We start from the raw sequence: 20,407 nt of genomic DNA, 5'->3' as shown, positions 1-20,407 counted from the left end.
ATTCCGGAAGTATCCCAAGACAGCCACAGGATATCCCGCTTTGCATATCCTATCTGTGATGCTGAAATCCCAAAAAGATTTCAAACTCCCAACATGAAGCTGTATGATGGGACTACGGATCCTGAAGAGCATATTGACCAGTATAGGGAAAGAATGGAGATTAACCCTATCCCTCCGGAGCTCATGGAAGCATGCTTATGCAAGGGATTTGGTTCTACTCTGATAGGATCAGCCTTAAAATGGCTGTTAAACGTTCCTCCTCACTCAATTACTTCGTTTGCTCATTTGGTCGGAGTTTTGAGAACCTAACCAGTGATCTTTACAGGATAACTCAAGGGCCTCAGGAATCCTTGAGGGATTATGTGAACAAATTCAGTCGAGAATCCTTGGATATCCCACATCTTGATGTTGCAACAGCTGTGCAAGCTTTTAAGATGGGGTTACAAAAGGATTCTCAGTTTTATCAGGATCTTGTAATGAATCCCTGCAGGAATCTCGACGAAGCTCATAACAGGGCTTTGAGATATATCCGTTTGGAAGATGACAAGAAGATGCAGGAGAGGATGAATTCTACCTCAACCTATGAATCAACTAACAGGAAATCAGAAACCTCATATAAGCCATATCGCTCCAAGCCATATGGCAGAAATGATAACAAGAAAGTGAACGCTGTTGAAGACGAGGATCCTGAAGAATATCCTGACTTATCTGAATACTGCTTTTCTGTTAATATACCTGAGTTAATGTATGCTATGCAGGGTTTAGGGGACAAAGCTAGGTGGCCTCGAAAGAACCAGCAGAAAGCTGATTGGAAGGATAAATCCAAATGGTGTGCCTTCCACGAAGACTTCGGACATATGACCGAGGATTGCATTGCTCTAAGGAAAGAGATAAGTTACCTGTTAAGCAAGGGGTATCTGAAGGACTTGCTGGGAAAAAAGAAGAATAAAGGGCAGGATCCCGAGAAGGATCCTGAACGAGCAGCATCACCCCCATCAGATGCCAAGATAATTAACTTTATTTCAGGAGGATCCGATATTTGTGGAACTTCGTATTCGGCGGCCAAGAGACATGCAAAGGAAGCTAAGAGTGAGAGGGGAGACAGACCAGTCAGGATGACTACCCTCACAACTGATAAAGTGATCACTTTCGATAGTGATGACAGGGATACTGTTCAGGATCCTCACCATGATGCTTTGGTAATAACATTATATGTGGCTAACCATTTTGTACGCAGGATACTGGTAGACAACGGCAGTTCTGTCAATATAATTCAGCTGGAAACATTGAAGAGGATGAATGTATCTCCGATGGACATTACTTCGAAATCCACTGTGCTCGTTGGTTTCAGTGGAGAAGCTAGGAATACCGTAGGGGAGATAAAGTTACCAGTATATGTTGAAGGGGTCAACTCCATACAATGCTTCTGCGTGATGGACTCCTTATCCTGCTATAACATCATACTGGGAAGACCATGGATTCACGATATGAAGGCTGTGCCATCAACATATCACCAATGGATCAAGATCCCTACCCCTTGGGGAGTTGTCAAGGTTGAAAGTGATCAGCAGGAAGCGAAAGAATGCTACTCATCCTCGATGAAATCCTCAACTAAGCCTAGTGCAGCATAGTAATTAAAGATGCGGGCCTAGGATATCGTGGAGGATTCGGAGCAGGATGTGAAGAAAATTATCCTGGATCAGGATAATCCTGATATCTCGGTGCTCGTAGGAACCAATATCCCTCAGGATATTGAAGAGCAGTTAACTAACTTTTTGAAATGCAGGATGTCAACATTTGCATGGAAGCATGAGGATATGACAGGCATATCCAAAGACATTATCACTCACAAGCTTGGAATTGACAAATCATTCAAGCCTGTTCAGCAAAAAAGAAGAAAATTTGCTCCTGAGCGGAATAAGATTATCCAAGAGGAAGTTGAAAGATTGTTGAAGTCCAGGATGATCAGAGAAGTCAAGTTTACAAGATGGCTAGCAAACGTAGTTGTGGTACAAAAGAAAAACGGGAAACGGAGAGTCTGTGTAGACTACACGGACTTGAACAAGGCTTGTCCTAAAGACCCATTTCCTCTCCCTCTTATCGATGCAATGGTGGATGCTACTGCTGGACATGAAATGTTAACGTTCATGGACGCATCCTCGGGATTTCAGCAGATTCAAATGGAGCCTTCGGATCAGGAGGATACTGCTTTCATGACACCAACAGGTATATATTGCTATACTGCTATGCCTTTCGGTTTGAAAAATGCAGGTGCAACATACCAGAGATTAGTAAACATGATGTTCAAAGATAAGCTGGGGGACACCATGGAGGTATATATCGATGATATGGTGGTGAAATCTAAAAAGGCTGAGGATCACCTCCAGGATATCAAGGGAGCATTTGATATCCTGGATCAGTATAACATGAAGCTGAATCCTGCTAAGTGCCATTTCGGAGTGGGGGCAGGAAAGTTTCTAAGATATATGGTGACAAAAAGGGGGATAGAGGCAAGCCCGGAGCAGATTAAAGCTATCCAGGATATAAAGTCACCCTCGAATATGAAGGACGTACAACGGTTAACAGGCCGAGTAGCAGCTTTGAATAGATTTATTTCTAGATCCTCGGAAAAATGCAAGGAATTCTATGATATCCTTAAGAAGAATAAGAAATTTGAATGGGGAGCAAAGCATGAAGCAGCCTTGCAGGATTTGAAGCGATATCTCTCAACTGCACCTCTATTGATGAAGCCTGAAAATGGTGAACCACTATCCCTATACCTCGCTGTATCAGGGAATGTTGTAAGTGCCGTTCTTATAAAAGACCATGAAGGTCAGCAATATCCTGTATATTATGTTAGTAAAAGTTTGTTAGATGCTGAAACTAGGTATTCTCATTTAGAAAAATTGATATTAGCTCTAGTCATGGCATCGACAAAGCTTAGACATTATTTTGAAACACATAGGATCCATGTTAAAACGAATTATCCTGTCAAAAATGTGCTTAGGAAACCAGAGATGTCAGGCAGGATGGCCAAGTGGTTAGTAAAGTTGAGTGCTTATGATTTAGTATATGAACCTAGAAATGCCATAAAGTCTCAGGCTTTAGCTGACTTTGTGGCTGATTTCAGTAGTGATATTCAGGATGAGGTAGACCTAGAAGTTCAACAGTTAGGAGAATCTTCAGGATCCTGGACATTATATACTGATGGTGCATCCAATATAAGAGGTGTAGGTTTAGGTATACTACTAAAATCGCCACAGGGGGACATATTACCCCAGGCCATTAGGTGTGAATTTCCTGCTACTAATAATGAGGCAGAATATGAAGCTTTAATTGCAAGATTAGAATTGGCTAAGAGTATGAGTATCAAGAATTTGCGAGTATATTGTTTTGGTCAAAAATCACACAAGGATAATGTAACCAAACTTTATGTAAACGGGGTATGATGCTTGGTTAATTATAAAAGTAAAGGATCACTTTCGTGATAGAGATGCAAAGACACAATGATTTATACGAGGAAAAAGCCCTTGATCAATATATGATCTCCGGCATAAAAAACCTCGGGTGATGGCAACTACCGATCACCAAACTTCAATATAAGAACAAAATGGTTACAACTTCGGATGATAATGAGCTGAGTACAAGGATCACTATTGTTTCGAGTGTCTAAGTGTGTGAGAGTTGCGTTGTATGTCGTCGTGTTCTTCCAAATGAGGAAGAGTGGTATTTATACAAGTGTAGGTGACCTATTTTAGGTAAAAAGACTAATAATCAGCTCATTACCTGTGGCACCTGAGGAAAATCAGCAGCGATCTTGATTTCTCATCTCACTTCACTGTACTTACTTTTCAAATTTCGGGACGAAATTTCCTTCAAGTTAGGGATGATGTGACAACCCGAACTTTATAGGTTAGTGTCGTTTATATGAACAATTCTAAGATCCTCATTGTTTTTCCTTTATTGTGCATTATTTGACTTAGACACGTTAAATGTGCATGTATAACTTTAAACGGAAGTGATAATTGATTGCGTTACGGGCCACGAGTATATCAGGCCACCTCCTTAGAAACAGATGGGCCGATTGGTGGGTTTCACATATGAAGCTACACAACAATTATATGTAACAAACATATGCAAACACATACACAGTTGGGCCGACACTTACACACACTCGGACATGTGAGTAGCATGTTTGGGCATGTTTGGGCCACAACTGAATAATAATTTGGGCCAGTTCCTTTTATCAATGTATAGGCCGGTTCTTTTTTTATCAATATATATATGGGCAAGTACGTGACTTTTGTGTTAATAATTATCTCAAACCCTACTTCCTCTTCCTTGAGTCACGACGACAGTAGACCCCCACCCCCTCATCTGCGAGACAGCGTTCCTGTTTCGATTAGTGGTTAGTGATTCGTGTTCTTATTAATCATATTTATTTGATCTTGGTTATGTGAATATTTGATAGCATGTGTACGTATGCATGTTCTGTTATGATACTTGTGGTTGGCCGATTGGAATGATTGATAGGTGATAGGGCTATGTATGTGTGGTGGATGGGTTCGGGTATGTTATAAATAGTCGGTGTATGGTGTCTTGTAGGGTATCCTATAATTGTTAATAATTTTGTTATGATAATGATTATGGTTCAATAGTGATTCGATTAGTGAATAGGGATTGGTAAGGATCCAGTTAGCTGCGAAGTAGGGGTTAACACTCGTTTTAGACATACGTGAGTTTGATAATTTGATGACTTGTTATTGTTTGAAACTAAGAATTTATGACTAATTGCTCATTGGAAATTGTTATGTGCATCGGATTTATAATCTGGAAATTATGATCTATAAGTGGGGCGGCCACAAGGGTTGGTAATGTGTGCCAAAACCTTGTTATATAATTGGACCTCTTAATTGATTGGACCACTCATGTAAAGGGCTGACAAACTTTTGCTGTTACTTCACATGCAAATAGTGAATTGATAATATACATTAATGATTGATAAATTTAATGATATGCATGACATACATTGATGAATCACACACTGTTAACATGTATGATTTTTTTAAACGTGGTTTTATAAACTAATGGATATTGGAAGATTTAAAACACCAAATATGTGATGTAATTTCCATGTGACACAAGTGTCTAGAACATGTAATGATTTCGAGGTAGGCTATGGTTAAGTGTGTTACATGATCAATTATTATTGGTCGCATGATATTACGTGTGTGTACATATATCATGAATGCAACTTGTGACGAAATACGTGGTTAGATGTGAATACTAAACTGATTGTTACTGGTAAACCATGATAGGACGTACTTAATCAACTGATAAACAAGTAACATAAACTACCGAGCACTCTAAGGTGAGTTCATCTATCTCTTGAGCATGTGTCCCGGTGGTTGGGACAGTCAGTGGGTATCCCAGGGAGGGATAAGTCTTTTGGGTAAAAACGGGAATGTTGGATAATATACTCTTCCTATCACCTTTAAAGTCCCTCCGTGTTGTTTGGTTACCGGGAAGGTAACATGGTATTAGTTAGTAGCGCTACTTAGGTTTGGCAACCTCACCCCGTTCCTGGGAGGACGGGTGTTGAACTAATGACCTAGTCATGACCAATGCTTTGATAGGAGCATTGGAGAAAGGGCAAAATAATCAGAAGCCGTCTTGTACTGGGATATTATCAACATTGTTTTCAACATTACTTTTAGAATTGAATTCAGTGGATTAACTAATCACTTGGTAATTAACGTTTTCGTAAAATTATGAACTCACCAGCGTTGTCTGATACACTTGTTGCATGCTCGCAGGTCGTTAGATTACATGGATTTGGGAAACTTGCTGTCTGAAGTAGCTGGAGTGGTCATGGGTCGTGCTGGTTGGATACGAATGATGGGTTTATTGATTTCATACATTTAATTTGAAACAGTTAACTATGTTTTCTTTTATTTGCTTCCGCTGACATGTTGGTTTCCATTTAAACTTATTGACGGTACTTTTCAGTAATAATTGATGATTTTATTCAACACTTGTGATTGGTTCAATATGATTAGTGGCTCGTTATTGGTTTGTCACACGCCTGACAGGGACACTCCCTAGGTGGTATTTTGGGGTTGTGACAGTTTGGTATCAGAGCCACTGGTTATAGTGAACTTGGTTTTAAAACGTTTTTATAAAACCAGACTATAACCGAACAATTCCGAAATCGACCATGACACTCAGCTCCAGACTGCAAGGTTCGTTTCTCGTTTACTATTGCATAGTATATCTAGTGTTTGCATATGAATAACATCACACGTGAATGCACACTTGGCACTGCAGTATGAACTTCTATATTACCAACCCATGTTACGTGTTTTAAGAGTGCGACTCTTCTTGAACTTTCATGATCTATGTTGTGGCGTCATCTGTCTTATTGCTCGAATTCGGGGAACCTATTAGCGCGAGTTAAGAGGCACTGAGATAAGCATGCAAATTGCTTTATTATTATGGGTGCACACATAATAATAATGTGGGGTGCATGTGAGTCCCAGTGAGGCTTAACGAGTGTGAGAGGGGTTCCGCTCTGTTAATTGATGTTATGTTAGAACTTAACAGTCTATAGGAGTCATAGCACTGATTGTCTCCCACTCGAACATGATCTTTTCACCCCTTTCTGAATCCTTACGAATCTCGATGCTATCGAGTGATAACCTGATCACACACCTGAACGCCTAGCGAACTGTGTAGAATGTTAGGTGCTAGTACGAACGTCCCTGAGTTGGATGGCTCAGCGTCAAATGATTGGACTATACTTTCCTCACTTATCTTTGTTTGCTGGAACTTAGCGTGTTAACGCCTTAGATCCCGAACTGCGATCACTTCTGCGACACTCTCGCGACATACCGTGTATTACTCAGTCAACTTGCAAGAATGATGGACAAGAGGGTAAACGTAGTACCTTACCGACTTCAGCATTTGAACGACCCTAGTTACCGGCAACGAACAACAGCGATTTGACTCCAATCGAATCCTTAACCCCAGCCAGCGACTCATGGGGAGTCGACTCTTACGAACCAATCGGGACAAAATCAATGACGATTGACTGTAGAGCGGACTGTGTAACCGCCCGCACCATGAGTAGTGCCTTAGGACGTGGCACAGAATGTGAAAAGATGGACCTTGTTGGTGAAAGGACGCAAGACATCGTTGTCGCGGCAACATCAAGGTACTCGTGATCGTAGCTTACAGTATGGAACGAAGGTGACCTCGACGACGATTGACTGTGTTAAGTCAAGGTGACGACAATCAAGGGAGCGATGACAGTACTGGAAATCCTTGTAACAAAAACAACAACACTGGAAACGATGTTCATGGAAGGGCATTTAGGATTGGCGTAGGTGACGCCAGGCATAATAGCAGCATGGTAGCTTGTATAAGTAGCCCTGTTTTGCTTAACCCTGACGCTTCTTAATATGTTTGCTGAGATGCAAACTCGACCTTAGGGGACAGGTGTTCGACATCGACCTTCCTTCTACTACCCCTGATGGTTACAATGCAGTAGTTAGCGTGGATTGGTTATTCAGAAATCACGCAGGCATACCATGTGAGGAGAAAATTTTGTGTGGAGAATCGTTATTTGTTCTAAAGCAACAGAGTGGTGCAAAGGTTAGCACCATATCAGCTATGAAGGCCCAGAAGTGTCTACGGAGGGATCACCCCGCTACGTTAGCAACCATTACTGATGTTGACGCTAAGGGAAAGAGGATCGAGGATCCACCAATTGTTCGTGATTCCTCTCGGTGTGCTACCCGAGGAGCTTACAGATTTACTTCCACCACTGTTGGGCAGAATCTCATCTTGACCTCACGACGGGGGCAGTCCTGATTACTCGTGCTACATATCGTCTTGCACCAGGAGGGTTGCAAGGACTATCTACAGGAACTATTGGACATGAGTTTTATTGGACATGGTTTTTGTTCGCTTTGGGGAGCCCCAACCATATTCGGGAAGATAAAGCCTTTTCGTATGTGTACTGATTATCCAGAACTCAGGAAGGTGACAATCAAGAACTGTTTGCCTCGACCCTGTATCGACGGAAGACCAAGAGGAGAATGTTCCTGAAACGGCATATCGAACGCAATACGGCCATTGCGACTTTGTACACCATGACCATTGAGTTAATCAACACACCAGCAGCGTCATGGACCACATGAATCGACTGTATTTATGGTTGACGTTCTGGATCATTTCCAGGAGGAAGGAACATCATGGGCGACATTTGTATCTTATTTTAGGGCTCCTGAGGGAGGAGCCACTCCACGCAAAGTCTTGTTAAAGGTAACTCCTGGATTCGAGAGATACATTTTTGGTCATATGATTAACGAAGTAGGAATACACGTGGATCTCGCTAAAGACCCACTTCGTTAGATATTGTTCGGCACCGAAGATCCCTTCGAGGATGCAGCAATTTCGTGGCCACACTAGACTCTATCGCAGATTCACCACGGGATTTTCGAAGATCGCGTAGCCTAAATCTCTTTAGCACAGTAGGGTGCTGTGTTCGTGAAGGGCAAAACAAAAGGACGTCTTTTCAGCTTTCGAATCCCAACTCTGCAATGTTTACAGGAAGAACTGTATGAGTCACGACCTGTGGTGGAAGCCCTGGTCCTTGGATTTTAAATTGGAGGCATTACTTGGGCGGTACCAAATGCACCACTTAGACCGATCACAAGGGCCTCCGGTGCACCCTTGTTTCAATAAAGCTAACCATGTGATGGCATCGCTATATGGAACTTCTGAAGGAATACGACCGCGAAACCTAGACTTGCACGAGCTTTGCAGCCTGCTATCGACTTTAACATACCTGATCAAACTCGCCTTGTTCAAATTGAAGAACTGAAGGAAGAGAGCTCTCAAGATAGACCCATGCGGGGCATGGGGAAGCGACCTTTGGCAGGACAGACAATATTTGCTAATTCATGGAACGAATATGGACTTCACTATACAACAACCTTAGGGAATCGGTGCAGGCGAAGCACACGGGCCTCGATATTCTAGTCATTTGAGTTTTGACGAGAAATACTAGGATCTATAAATATCGCATTGGTGATCGAGCATGAACCCCCCCCCCCAGCTATGTATGCGAATGATGTCTGACTCGTGGGAAAGTCAAAGTGAAGTATCAGCAACCGGAAACACCCATATGGAAATGAGAGCAGACTGGCAAAGATTTTGTCACTAGTCTACTTACAACTCGAAACGGAAACCATATCACCTAGGTGATCGTCGATGGACACACGTTACCAGCACACTTTCTTGCAATTAAGAGAACGGACGAGTCTTCACAGCTATGAATACTCCTTGGAGAGGGGCGGCTTTTAGGTACGAGGTGCCAACTCCTGTTACCACTGAATTTGATCAATGCAGGAATTATGTCAGGCAATACACAACATCTTTGGCTCACCCTGGGAGGGTGTGGAATGCTTGGGAAGCATGGAGAGCTTAACTGACGTCACGATGGACCATTCAACAGTCTGGGAAGAAACGGTAGCGTAACCTACAAACTCGAGTTACCCGACGGACCGGGTAACATATGCGATGTCATTTATGTTTCGGATCAAAGGCAGTGGGTGTTCGATGAAACACGTGCGATACCTTTACTGGAATAATTTATCAGACACATGGACCAGGAAGTCAAGATTCGTTAACTTAGTCGAATTCTAATCGTGAGTGTTCGTTGGAACTCAAGACGTGGACCGAAGTTCATGTGAGAACGCAAAGATCAGGTGAAGTTCTGTTATCCCCGATTGTTCGAACGATGGGACCAACTTTTGATATCATTGGAGAATTTCGGGACGAAATTCCCTTTCAAGTTGGGGATGATGTGGCACCTGAGGAAAATCAGCAGCGATCTTGATTTCTCATCTCACTTCACTGTACTTACTTTTCAAATTTCGGGACGAAATTTCCTTCAAGTTAGGGATGATGTGACAACCCGAACTTTATAGGTTAGTGTCGTTTATATGAACAATTCTAAGATCCTCATTGTTTTTCCTTTATTGTGCATTATTTGACTTAGACACGTTAAATGTGCATGTATAACTTTAAACGGAAGTGATAATTGATTGCGTTACGGGCCACGAGTATATCAGGCCACCTCCTTAGAAACAGATGGGCCGATTGGTGGGTTTCACATATGAAGCTACACAACAATTATATGTAACAAACATATGCAAACACATACACAGTTGGGCCGACACTTACACACACTCGGACATGTGAGTAGCATGTTTGGGCATGTTTGGGCCACAACTGAATAATAATTTGGGCCAGTTCCTTTTATCAATGTATAGGCCGGTTCTTTTTTATCAATATATATATATGGGCAAGTACGTGACTTTTGTGTTAATAATTATCTCAAACCCTACTTCCTCTTCCTTGAGTCACGACGACAGTAGACCCCCACCCCCTCATCTGCGAGACATCGTTCCTGTTTCGATTAGTGGTTAGTGATTCGTGTTCTTATTAATCATATTTATTTGATCTTGGTTATGTGAATATTTGATAGCATGTGTACGTATGCATGTTCTGTTATGATACTTGTGGTTGGCCGATTGGAATGATTGATAGGTGATAGGGCTATGTATGTGTGGTGGATGGGTTCGGGTATGTTATAAATAGTCGGTGTATGGTGTCTTGTAGGGTATCCTATAATTGTTAATAATTTTGTTATGATAATGATTATGGTTCAATAGTGATTCGATTAGTGAATAGGGATTGGTAAGGATCCAGTTAGCTGCGAAGTAGGGGTTAACACTCGTTTTAGACATACGTGAGTTTGATAATTTGATGACTTGTTATTGTTTGAAACTAAGAATTTATGACTAATTGCTCATTGGAAATTGTTATGTGCATCGGATTTATAATCTGGAAATTATGATCTATAAGTGGGGCGGCCACAAGGGTTGGTAATGTGTGCCAAAACCTTGTTATATAATTGGACCTCTTAATTGATTGGACCACTCATGTAAAGGGCTGACAAACTTTTGCTGTTACTTCACATGCAAATAGTGAATTGATAATATACATTAATGATTGATAAATTTAATGATATGCATGACATACATTGATGAATCACACACTGTTAACATGTATGATTTTTTTAAACGTGGTTTTATAAACTAATGGATATTGGAAGATTTAAAACACCAAATATGTGATGTAATTTCCATGTGACACAAGTGTCTAGAACATGTAATGATTTCGAGGTAGGCTATGGTTAAGTGTGTTACATGATCAATTATTATTGGTCGCATGATATTACGTGTGTGTACATATATCATGAATGCAACTTGTGACGAAATACGTGGTTAGATGTGAATACTAAACTGATTGTTACTGGTAAACCATGATAGGACGTACTTAATCAACTGATAAACAAGTAACATAAACTACCGAGCACTCTAAGGTGAGTTCATCTATCTCTTGAGCATGTGTCCCGGTGGTTGGGACAGTCAGTGGGTATCCCAGGGAGGGATAAGTCTTTTGGGTAAAAACGGGAATGTTGGATAATATACTCTTCCTATCACCTTTAAAGTCCCTCCGTGTTGTTTTGTTACCGGGAAGGTAACATGGTATTAGTTAGTAGCGCTACTTAGGTTTGGCAACCTCACCCCGTTCCTGGGAGGACGGGTGTTGAACTAATGACCTAGTCATGACCAATGCTTTGATAGGAGCATTGGAGAAAGGGCAAAATAATCAGAAGCCGTCTTGTACTGGGATATTATCAACATTGTTTTCAACATTACTTTTAGAATTGAATTCAGTGGATTAACTAATCACTTGGTAATTAACGTTTTCGTAAAACTATGAACTCACCAGCGTTGTCTGATACACTTGTTGCATGCTCGCAGGTCGTTAGATTACATGGATTTGGGAAACTTGCTGTCTGAAGTAGCTGGAGTGGTCATGGGTCGTGCTGGTTGGATACGAATGATGGGTTTATTGATTTCATACATTTAATTTGAAACAGTTAACTATGTTTTCTTTTATTTGCTTCCGCTGACATGTTGGTTTCCATTTAAACTTATTGACGGTACTTTTCAGTAATAATTGATGATTTTATTCAACACTTGTGATTGGTTCAACATGATTAGTGGCTCGTTATTGGTTTGTCACACGCCTGACAGGGACACTCCCTAGGTGGTATTTTGGGGGTGTGACATTACCCCTTTAGAAATAAAAGACAATCTAGCCTAAATTGCCGCCCTTAAATCAAGCTAAGTTTCCATATCCTTTGCAACGTCTATCTTTGATTAAGCTCGTGCTATAATTGTGAAGACGCGTCCCTTGATTATGATGCTAAGAGCGTATCCTGCTAGATGTTCCTGCAAAATAAGGTTGTATTACACGAAGGTAACTATTAGCATGAGGATCCTTTCAATGGTCCATGATCCTGATCCTGAAGTCCTGCTGAGGATCACTGTCTGCCAAAGAAACAAGGATCACTGGTTAGGATCACGTATAAGGATCACGTATGATAAAAATCCAGCCCTAACAATTGCCCCCAAAATATAAGGAGTTTATTGTAAATAAACGAATTATATTTTGCTCTGATCTTTATCTTCAACGGACTACTCGGATAACTAGCCGTTAATATCGAACTAGCCGTTGCAACCCTTACGTCATAGATGTGACAATCCCTGCAAATCATGATTATAAATAGGAGATAGGGTTAGGATCACTCTGCATTTAAATTCGAGATATCTTCCCTTTATAATCGCTACCGAAGATTGATCAGGTATTCTCCTCTTCTCTCTTTTCTTTCTTTCTTCTCTTGCTCTGTTTTCTGCTTTTATTCTGTTTCTGTTCCGTCACAAGCATGTTGCTCCGGAATTCTCCACACAAGGATTCCAAGAAGAGTAGTCCCCTAAAAAGCCAAGGGATCATCAAGGATTCTCCTACGGAGAGGTGTTGCTTTACTGACGCTCACGTAGACAGAATTCGTCATTGCTTTCCGGCGAACGCAGTTTTCAAATCCTTCACACCTACCGCTTTGAGCGACTTTGTTTCAGACGTCTGGGTGGCTTTTCCTGCTACTCCGTTTGCCATAGGGTACTCGTATCCTTTTCCAACCTTCACCCAATCTTTCTTTTCCTTAACCGGCATCTCCTATATCCAAGCCATGCCGATGATCTGGAGGGTCCTGTATACCTTCGAGAGGATCATCGAGCAGAAGGGAATTGATTTGGGGATGGCAGAGTTGGCTGCACTTTATGATCTTACCACGTTTGGTTCTTGCCGATATCTGCTAAAACGGAAAGCTGGGGAGGATCACCCTGTCTTCAAGGTTACTAAGAATGACACAAACTGGAAGCGTCGCTTTTTCTTTGTTAGAAGGGATACCATCCCAGATGGGAAGGATCTGCCCAAGGAATGGGCCACTCATGGTAGGGTAGAGGATCCTGGAAGGATCACTGTCAGACTTGTCTCATACGATGAGCATCACTAACGTCTTTTTTTTTTTGTGCAGCTATATCCATTGCTTATCTTAAGTTAACCCCTGCTGCAAGAGAAAGAGTCTTAGCTTTTAAAAAGCTTAATCCTGAGGTCAGAAGTTTCCAAGTCTCCGTCCAAGATTCACAGGAAGTATCCTCCGCATCTGCCACTATGTCAAGTAAGTATCCTTGTAAAAAGTAAGTTATATGCTAGATTGTTTAATTAGTAAGGGAACTTATCTTGTTTTGATTGTATAGGTGTTGGGAAGTCTGCCAAATCTGCCAAGTCTGCCTCCAAGTTCGGGATTGATGAACTTGCCAACGTCAAGTCTTCACGAAAGAAGGCTTCTGTTGCCAGTCCCTCTGCTTCAGCTCCTAAAGCACCTGTTAGAGGTAAGGGGAAAAAGAGGAAGGCTCCTGAGGATCTTCAAGGATTTCCCCTGATCCGCCAACAGTTTCTTGACTATGTCAATGAGGTAAGGATCGTTGCCCCTGTTGGTTATCCTTCTTGAATATCCTGCTTGTATATCCTGCTTTTTTGAGGATCACCTGATCCTGAAGTTACCTTTTTTCTCTTTTGCAGAAACTTGCTGAGATTGAGACCTACCTTGGCCACGTCGAGGATCAGGAGAGCCAAATCGCCGACCTCCAACAAATGGGCGTGTTAAAGGATCTCAAGATAGCCGACCTTGAGAAGGAGCTCCGGGCTACAAAGGATGAGGCTGCTCAAAGGCTAATTGACATGGATGGCGAGAAGCAGGAGATTATCCAGGATGCCAAGGTCTCTGCCGCAACTGCTATGTACAAGATACAACTACAAATGGCTGCGGAGGCTCAGGATCCTGCCTTTGACAAGAGCTCATGGGACGTGGAGGGTTGGAAGGCAAGATTGGCGGAGCTGGAGGATGAGGATGAGGCTGAGGAGATCCCCATGCTGGAAGGTGGTGATGCTGAGAAGGATCAGGATGGAGAAGCTGGTGGTGATGGAGCAGCAAAGGTGTGAGCTGCTGGATTGGGCGATGATGGATATTTCGAGACTAGGCCGGAGCCCAATTTTTTAGGATTGGTAGTGGTTTTTTTTGTGGTTGTTGATGGTTTGTGAACAATTTCTGGTCTGTAATCTTTGAACAATAGTTTTCAGGGTAAAGGATCCTGGATCCTTCGAACAATAGGTAGGATTACGAAAGGTGGAGGGATCCTCTGTTTGGGGGATGAAGCCTTTGTGATCCTGCCGCTTTTACTTTCCTGTACCTGCTAAGACCGCATAGACAATGGACACCCTTTGCCAACCCATGTGGACGGGCCACGTTTTGCTGGTAGAAACGCGGGTTGGCGATTTTGACAACTTTTGAAGGGTTAATCCTTTCGTTAATAAATAAAATCTCAAACTTTTGTCGCTTATCTTGTGTTATTATCCTTTATTTATCTTTTTATTTTCCAGTTTGTTTTAGAAACATATTTGTTAGAGTAACGAGAGTTGAGCAAACCATGTTCAAGAAATTTAGGATATGATCCTGGATCAAATATCCTATAATCGAAAATTTTCAAGGTAGTTTATTTTAAGGATCATAGGTTCAGTTGTCAAGGTCTAAGGGTTACTCAAATGAATAATGAAATTAAAAAATAGTTAAGGATCATACCTGAGGATCCAAGTTAGGATCCTAACCTTTAATCGGGACAACCATAAGTAAGACTTTAACGGATAATAAGGATTAGGGATCCTTAATTGTTTAATCTTCGAAAACCTGAAAAATGGAACATATCTTGGGACTAAGCCAATGTAAAAGATAAATTAGTAGCTGGGGACATGCCCAAAGGATAACTGAGGATGATCCCGGAGGATCACTGGGGACAAGCCCAAAGGATAACTGAGGACGATCCCGGAGGATCACTGGGGACAAGCCCAAAGGATAACTGGGGACAAGCCCAAAGGATCGTATGTAAACTGGAGTATGGCCCTTACTGGCGGCTATCCAAACTTAGTGACATGAAAATGTCAAAACCTTAGCTAACGTGACAACGTTAGAAACCTTAGGAACGGATGTATGGTACGTCTACCATTATACGTAGGATCCTGGGTATAGCCAGTACGATGAGGTTGTCAGCCCCGGAAGTGGGTACTGGTCCGAAAGACGTGAACTATATCAGGATCATCGTGCGCTGCTGGCGGAAACTGGGGTTAATCCCAAGGATAACTGGGGTTGGACCCAAGGATCTGCGGTGCTTTTGAAGATCTTTGACGATATGCTGAAGATACCTGAACTATCATAACTCAAATGGTTTGTGAGTAGAGGACGAAGGATACATGATCCTTATCCTTAGGTAAAAAGTAAGAAAATGTAATAGTTGTAGGATAAGCACGTTACCAGAGTAAGGATCACTGATATCACCGGGATCCTTTAAGGATACTTCAATATATGGGTCACATGCCTGAAGGATCATGGTCACATGAAATATTTCTTTAAGTGAACAGCATTCCAGGCTCTTGGTAACAAGTTTCCTTCCATGGTTAACAACCTGTATGCCCCCTTTCCTGCTTCAGCTTCAATCAAGTAGGGGCCTTCCCATTTTGGTGCTAACTTCCCGTCAGCAGGGTTGATAGTATTTTGAAATGCTTTTCTCAACACCATATCTCCGACTTGGAACTTCCTTATTCTTACATTTTTGTTGTAAGCACCAGCCATTCTTTGCTGGTAGCTTGCTGTTTTGGTCAAAAATCACACAAGGATAATGTAACCAAACTTTATGTAAACGGGGTATGATGCTTGGTTGATTATGAAAGTAAAGGATCACTTCTGTGATAATAGATGCAAAGACACAATGATTTATACGAGGAAAAAGCCCTTGATCAATGTATGATCTCCGGCATAAAAAACCTCGGGTGATGGCAACTACCGATCACCAACTTCAATATAATAAAAATGTAGTTACAACTTCGGATAGTAATGAGCTGAGTACAAGGATCACTGAGTGTCTAAGTGATTGAGAGTTGTGTCGTATGTTGTGTGTTCTTCCGAATGAGGAAGAGGGGTATTTATACAAGTGTAGGTGACTTATTTTAGGTAAAATGACTAATTATCAGCTCATTACCCCTTTAGAAATAAAGATAATCTAGCCTAAATTGCTGCCCACGAATCAAGCCATGTTTCCATATCCTGTGCAACGTCTATCTCTGATTTAGCTCTTGCCATATTTGTGAAGACGCGTCCCTGGATCATGGTCTTTAGAGCATATCCTGCTAGATGTTCCTGCAAAACAATATTGTATTAAGCGGAAGTGGCCGTTAGTATGAGGATCACCGTAATGTCCCATGATCCTGATCCTGAAGTTCTGCTGAGGATCACTGTCTGCCAAAGAAACAAGGATCACTGGTTAGGATCATGTATAAGGATCACCTATAATAAAAATCCAGCCCTAACAATTGCCCCCAAAATATAAGGAGTTAATTGTAAATGGACGAGTTATATTTTGTTTCGATCTTATCTCTAACGGGCGATTCCGAATAACTAGTCGTTACACATGGACTAGCCGTTGTGATCATTACGTCATAGGTGTGACAATCCCTGCAAATCATCATTATAAATAGGAGATAGGATCATTCTGCATTTAAATTCGAGATATCTTCCCTTTATAATCGCTACCGAAGACCGATCAGGTATCCTCTTCTTCTCTCTTTCCCTTCTACCTTCTCTTTGCTCTGTTTTTTCTACTCCGTCTCTGTTTCTATTCCGTCAGAAACATGTTGCTCCGGAATTCTCCACACAAGGATTCCAAGAAGGATAGTCCCCTGAAAAGCCAAGGGATCATTAAGGATTCTCCTACGGAGAGATGTTGCTTTACTGATGCTCATGTAGATATGATTCGTCATTGCTTTCCGGCGGATGCCGTTTTCAAATCCTTCACATCCACCGCCTTGAGTGATTTTACTTCAGATACCTGGGTGATCTTTCCTGTAACTCCATTTATCATAGGATATTCGTATCCTTTTCCGGCCTTCACCCAATCTTTCTTTTCTCTGACCGGCATATCATATATCCAAGCTATGCCGATGATCTGGAGGGTTTTGTATACCTTCGAGAGGATCATCGAGCAGGAGGGGATTGATTTAGGGATGGCAGAGCTGGCCGCACTTTATGATCTTACCACGTTTGGTTCTCATCGATATTTGTTGAAACGGAAGGCCGGGGAGGATCATCCTGTTTTGAAAGTTACCAAAAATGACACAAATTGGAAGCGTCGTTTCTTCTTCGTGAGAAGGGATTCCCTCCCTGGTGGGAATGATCTGCCCAAGGAGTGGGCTACTCATGGTAGGGTAGAGGATCCTCGAAGGATCACTATCAGTCCTGTCTTATTTGACGAAGATCACTAATATCTCTTTTCCTTTGCAGCTGTTTCCATTGCTCATCTCAAGTTAACCCCTGCTGCAAGAGAAAGAGTTTTAGCTTTTAAAAGGCTAAACCCTGAGGCCAGAAGTTTTCAAGTCACCATCCGAGATTCACAAGAAGTATCTTCCGCGTCTGTCACAATGTCAAGTGAGTATCCTTACCAAAAAGTAAAATATTAAATTAGTTAGGAGACTTATCTTGTTTTGATTGTGTAGGTGCTGGGAAATCCGCTAAGTCTGCCAAATCTGCCTCCTTGTTTGGGATTGATGATCTTGCCAAGGTCACGTCTTCGAAGAAGAAGACTTCGGTTGCTAGTCCTTCTGCTTCAGCCCCCAAATTACCCATTAGGGGTAAAGGGAAGAAGAGGAAAGTTTCTGAGGACCTTCAAGGATTCCCCCTTCTCCGTCAGCAATTTCTGGATTCTGTCAACGAGGTCAGGATCACTGCCCCTATTGGTTATCCTGATGGTTTTTGAGGATCACCCATGTCTGACGTTATATCCTGTTGTTTTTGCAGAAACTTACTGAAATAGAATCTTATGTCAGCCACGTTGAAGATCAGGATCGCCGGATTGCCGACCTTCATCAAATGGGTGTGCTGAAGGATCTCAAGATCACTGATCTTGAGAAGAAGATCCGGGCTGTTAAGGATGAGGCTGTCAAAGCATTGATCCAGTTCGATTATGAGAAGCATGACATTACTCAGGACGCTAAAGTCTCTGCCGCGATAGCTATGTACAAGATACAACTGCAGATGGCCACGGAGGCTCAGGATCCTTCTTTTGATAAGAGCACATGGGATATTGAAGGCTGGAAGGCAAGGCTAGCAGAGTTGGAGGACGACGATGATGTTGAGGATATCCCTATGCTTGAAGGTGGAGATGCTGGTAAGGATCAGGGTGAAGCGAGTGGAGCTGGTGGTGATGGTGCAGCGAAGGTGTAGGCTGCATGATTGGGCGATGATGGATATTTCGAGACTAGGCCGGAGCCCAATTTTTTAGGATTGGTAGTGGTTTTTTGTGGTAGTGGTGTTTGTGAACAATTATGGTTTGTAATTTCTGAACAATAGTTTCTTAGGGTTAAGGATCCTGGATCCTTTGAACAATGGGTAGGATTGCAAAAGGTGGAGGGATCCTCTGTTTGGGGGATGAAGCCTTTGTGATCCTGCCGCTTTTACTTTCCTGCAAAAATGCTAAGACCGCATAGACAATGGACACCCTTTGCCAACCCATGTGGACGGGCCACGTTTTGCTGGTAGAAATGTGGGTTGGCAATTTTGACAATCTTTTGAAAGGGTTAATGATCCTTTTGTTTAATAATATAATCTTAACTTTTCTGGCTTATCTTGTGTTGTTATCCTTCAATAATCCTCTTATTTCTCAATTGCTATATTTGTTAAAATAACGAGAGTTGAAAAAGTGTTTAATAAACTTAGGATATGATCCTAGATCAAATATCCTCATATTGAAATTATTCAAAGTATTTTAGTTCAAGGATCATAGGTTTGGTTGCCAAAGTATAAGGGTTGGTTAGGATAATGAATAATGAAATTAAAAATAGTTAAGGATCATACCTGAGGATCCAAGTTTGGATCCTAACCTTTAGTCGGAACAACCATAGGTAAAACTTTAATGGATAATAAGGATTAAGGATCCTTAATTGTTTAACTTCGAAAACCTGAAAAAATGGAATATAACTTGGGATTAAGCCAAGACAAGTTAGTAACTGGGGACAAGCCCAAAGGATAACTGAGAATGATCCCAGAGGATCACTGGGGACAAGCCCAAAGGATAACTGGGGATGATCCCGGAGGATCACTGGGGACAAGCCCAAAGGATAACTGGGGACAAGCCCAAAGGATCGTATGTAAACTGGAGTATGGCCCTTCTCTGGCAACTATCCAAACTTAGTGACATGAAAATGTCAAAACCTTGGCTAACGTGAAAACGTTAGAAACCTTAGGAACGGATGTATGGTGCGTCCACCATTATACGTAGGATCCTTAATATAGCCAGTACGATGAGGTTGTCAGCCCCGAAAGTGGGTACTGGTCCCAAAGACGTGAACTATACCAGGATCATCGTGCGCTGCTGGCGGAAACTGGGGATAATCCCAAGGATAACTGGGGTTGGACCCAAGGATCTGCGGTGCTTTTGAAGATCTTTGACGATATGCTGAAGATACCTGAACTTATCATAACTCAAATGTTTCGTGAGTAGAGGATGAAGGATACATGATCCTTATCCTTAGGCAATAAGTAAGAAAATGCAATAGTTTTAGGATAGGCATATTACCAGAGTAAGGATCACTGATATCTCCGGGATCCTTCAAGGATACTTCAATGTAAGGATCACATGCATGAAGGATCACGTTCACATGAAATATTTCTTTAAGTGAACAGCATTCCAGGCTCTTGGTAACAAGTTTCCTTCCATGGTTAGCAACCTGTATGCCCCCTTTCCTGCTTCAGCTTCAATCAAGTAGGGACCTTCCCATTTTGGTGCTAGCTTCCCGTCAGCAGGATTGATAGTATTTTGAA

Source organism: Helianthus annuus, chromosome 16 (genome assembly GCF_002127325.2).
Source record: "Helianthus annuus cultivar XRQ/B chromosome 16, HanXRQr2.0-SUNRISE, whole genome shotgun sequence".
NCBI classification, from domain to species: domain Eukaryota; kingdom Viridiplantae; phylum Streptophyta; class Magnoliopsida; order Asterales; family Asteraceae; genus Helianthus; species Helianthus annuus.
This window is presented reverse-complemented; position numbering follows the sequence as displayed.